Source organism: Choloepus didactylus, chromosome 3 (genome assembly GCF_015220235.1).
Source record: "Choloepus didactylus isolate mChoDid1 chromosome 3, mChoDid1.pri, whole genome shotgun sequence".
In the NCBI taxonomy this organism is placed as follows: domain Eukaryota; kingdom Metazoa; phylum Chordata; class Mammalia; order Pilosa; family Megalonychidae; genus Choloepus; species Choloepus didactylus.
This window is the reverse complement of record NC_051309.1, coordinates 153663301-153667802: the sequence shown is the minus strand read 5'-3', so window position 1 is coordinate 153667802 and position 4502 is coordinate 153663301. Positions and strand designations below refer to the sequence as shown.

Here is a 4502-nt window from a genome sequence, read left to right as displayed (position 1 = left end):
GTACAAATCAGTAAAGATAGTCACAAATATATTTTTAACAACTCTTTGGTGCAGCGTGGGCTACAAATTAGAATTAAGTCATCATGTTTATTTGATGGTAGGGTGCTGGTGGGTATTGATATAGTCAATGTATCTACCCTAATAGGTGTAGATTCGTGAGGAAAATAAGTCAAGCAAAGTGGCTGAGGGGAATAAAAGACAGAAGAAGTCATAAATCTTCTGAAAACTTTCTCTTTTTGTCTGGGGCTAAAGAAGGCAGGGTTCCCTGCAGCACAGGCAGTATTGGTCAGTGGCAGTGCTTCTGTTTCGTTATCTGGGGAGAGTATGATGCGGTCGCCGGCCACACATACACATCTGGCAGCAGGGAATCGTATTCACTTCTCCATATTTTTTCTCAGATATATTTGGCCTTGTCTCAATATAGGTTTCTTGTAATAAGCCATCTTATTATCATGTAGGTATTCTGTAACTTTAATAGCAATGTTAATAGAAACTTCCTGAATATTAGCAAATGGTGGGTGAAGTCTCCCTTGGGCTAGCTCTTCATTTGTCAATTGACTTGTCAGTTTCTTTGCAGCTTCGAGGAAAACATGGCCACTAATATGCCAGATGTCACTGAGAATAACAGCTAAAGTCACACCTGGAAAAATATATGCATTGTTTCCTTGACCTGGCATAAAGTATCACCCATCACTGAGCTTCACTGGCTCAAATGGACTGCCACTTGCAAACAAACCCCTTCCCTCTGTAAATGTATATGCTTCTTCAGCCATGCATTCAGCCTTTCCTGTAGGATTACTTATGCAAATATTACAGGATTTTCATTGATAGAGGCCATGGCTTTGATATTACCAGGAGTAGAGTCGGACAGCACCTGCAACACCTATTATAGTGGAAGGCTTAAATACATTTACTGCATCTTCAAAAGTATAAGGTATGGTCACTAAGGCTGAGTGAACAAATGGTTCCTGATGACATTCTATTTTAGATTTCCTCCCCTTGACCAATAAGCCAAACTTGTCAAACATCCAGATTTTCTTTTGTGCCTCTTCTTCTGAGACACCATTTTCCATCATAGCTGTAACTATAGATTTGCAATTCCAAGAGCAGCCTTTCCTGCTCCAAGAAATAAGATTTTGTGTTCTGAGATGGTTTATTAATAACTTTTTGTACTGCAAGAAGACCTGCTAGTGCTACTGCAGCTGTCCCTTGGATATCATCATTGAAGATACAATATTTTTCTCAACATTTTCTCAGAACTGGAATGCATTATGATTTCCAAAGTCTTCAAACTGAGTGTGTTCTGACCATATCTGTCAGTAATGGCTTTTATAAACTCATCGATCAGATTATCATAAAGCTATGAGCGATCTCTTTTCTGATACATGCCCATGTAAAACGGATCCTTTAAGAGTGCTGGATTATCAGTTCCCGCATCAATACACACTGGCAGGCATTTATCAGACCATGTCCCTGCATGAGCTACATTCAAAACTTTCCTACTGGAATTCCCATTCCATAGACACCCAGATCTCCAAGGCCCAGAATTCTCTCTCCATCAGTCTCCACAGCAGTCTTAACATCACTTTCTGGCCAGTTATCCACAGATGATCTAATATGGCCTCTGTCTGAGATTGAAATAAACAATCTCTTAGGTCTTCTAAAGATGTGTCCATATTGGCAGCAGGCAAGACTAACTGTTGGTGTCTATACAATTGGCATTAGATTTTTGATATCATCTTTCAATATTCTATAAAACAACTTCTCATTTCTTTCCTGAATTCCCTTTATATAGATGTGTTTTTCCAAAGGGTCACTCATTTTTTTCAAGTTTCTGTGAAACCTCAAGGCTTGAATATCTTGTCTCTCTATTTCAGGAGGCAGAAGTCCTTGAAGGCCAAGCATTTGTTGTTCCTGTAATGAAATGCCACTCCTTTGTTTGTTCTTGGGTTCAGCATAAGCAGTCAGCCTTTCCCTTTTGTGTGTTTAAGCCTACAGGACCCGCTATTCCCAGGTGGTCTCCCATTCAAGTACTAACCAGGTCCAACCCTGCTTAGCTTCCGAGACCAGATGAGATCTGGTGCGTTATATCATAGATGATATAATTTTGTACATAGAAAATCCAAAAACTATTGGAATCAATAAGTGAATTTAGAACGTTGTTGGATAAAGTTTATATTAAAAAGTTAATCATAGTTCTATGTTCCAGCAATTAACAAAGAAGAAATTTTAAAATGATACCATTAACAGTAGCATTAAAAAATCATCTCCCCAAAATAAATCCAACAAAATATTTATAAGACTTCTATTTTGTAAACTACAAAACATTATTGAAAGAAATGAAAGAAAACCTAAATGAATGGAGGGGTTTGTATGTTCATGAATTGGAAGACCCAATAATATGAAGATGTCCATTTTTCCCAAACTGATCTATAGATGAAGTTATAATCAAAATTCTATTAGATTTGTGTTTTATTTTGGTAGAAATGAAAGCTGATTCTAAAATTAATAGGGAAACGGAAAAGGTCAAAAATAGGAAAGGCAGTCTTGAAGAGCAAAGTTAGAAGATTACTAAATATCAAGCCTTATTTTAAAGCTATAATGATTAAGACAATGTGGAATTGGCAAAAGGATAGATAAATAGACCAATTGAAAAGAATAAAGAGTTTGGAAACAGACCCATACATAAAACATTTGATTTATGACAAAGGTCACAATGAGGAGCCTTGGGGAATGCACAATCTTTTCAATAAATGGCGTTGGGTCAATCCACATGAAAAAAAAATGATTTTTGACCCTTTCTTCCAGGGCAATAGTTTTTGATTAAAAAATGAAACATATTGGGTTCCTGCATTTTAAGCACTATACTGAAGGATGAAGGAAATGTGAAGCAAGCAGAGCTGACAAAAATTCTGTTCTAAATGAGTTTATACTCTAATCAGAAGGGAATGAAAAGAGGGTTGGGGTAGATGAATTCTCAAGTAATGCAAGTGAGTGAAAACAGCAAGTGACTATAAGTTATCACATTTGTTTATTTTATATAAAGTTTTACAATCTAGCCCTAGCTCAGTCTTAGCCAGGTCTGAGGGTGGGAGGGCAAGCTGGGTGAGGGGCTATTCCAAATTCCCATCCCAGGATTATGGTGGATGGTGGAGATTACTTTCAGACCCAGAAAATATATGAAACATAATTTTAGTATCTTCTCCCACCTTTTCTCAGCTTCCCTATTCTGAATGTTAGTGACAATACTGTGGAGGAAAAATATGTTAGTTTTTTTAAAATGAGTTGAATTTGCACTACACAAAGCAAGCTTAAATTCTCAAAAGTGCAGCTATGTAATTCTTATGGAATCCAGAACATTTAATTTATAGGGCAGAAGATTCTTTGGATAAATTCGGAGCTTGCATATCTGGAGTTTAAGAAAACATACTAATATAGAAATATTTTCTCCTACATTTCTGAGCCTTGATGGGTTTTCTGTTTGTTTTCATTATATCCACATTAATAGAAAACTATAGTTGATAAATTTCTATTTGGTACCTATTTCCAGGTCAGCACCCCCTAAAATTATGGAAAATTATGGTTTACATTATTAAAAGTTCTGCTTGGGACTTAAATGATTGGTGGAAATCTAAAGAACTAAATCTTTTAGTTGATTATAATTAAGACCATGGATGACTAAAGATCTAGATTCCATAGCAACTTATGAGCCAAGTGAGCCAAATCCTTTCACAGAAGACAAATGGAGCCAAGAATCTCTGACATAGTCACTGCCAGTAATAATGGCATATTTGGAACAGACAGTTGACCTAAAAGGGAAAGGGTGCTTAGTTGAACTGCCAACAGGCCCCAATAAAGTTTCTTATCCACAAGACACCATACAGCTGGCTTGTGTGTGGCAGGCAAGCAGAAGCACAGGAGCTATGAGAATGACAAGAAAGCATTTTCGTCCGCAAAGACCTCGCAATCTATGGGAGGATACAATTCATAAAGACAATTACTAAACAACAGGCCGTGCTATGGCAGGGATGCTCAGGAATTCACAGAATCACTAAAATGTACCCAACCTCTCTAGGGGCGCCACGGGGCAGGGTGGGGTGGGGAGGAATGGGCAGGCAGGATGAATGGGGGGGGAGGTGCTGCCTCCTCTGATCCTCAAGGGGTGATAGGAAGTGGTCAGGCACAGAAGAGAGAAGGGCCTCCAGGCAGAGAGCTCAGCCTGAGCAGTGACAGAGGCGTGAGAGAACATTAAGGGGAAATAGAAATCAGTTTGGTATTGCTAGGGTGTAGAAAATGTTGCACGTTCTGCTCCGTCTCTTCTATTTTCACTTTATTTATGGTGACTACATCATTCAGAAGTTTTAAAGTTTGATCTAATAAAATTTATCTGAAGTTTATTTTATTGCTTTTGCTAATTTTGTCAGGTTTTCCCATTCCAAGTTGATAACTGTTTTCTATATATTTCTAGTACTTTTACTACAGTTTCTTTCTTTAGTGGTTAG

General features: G+C 37.7%; 1 pseudogene; it reads right to left on the bottom strand.

Annotated features, from left to right (window-relative positions):
• Positions 1-286: 286 nt before the first annotated feature.
• Positions 287-1958, bottom strand: LOC119528854 (annotated as a pseudogene).
• Between the last annotated feature and the right edge of the window lie 2544 nt (positions 1959-4502).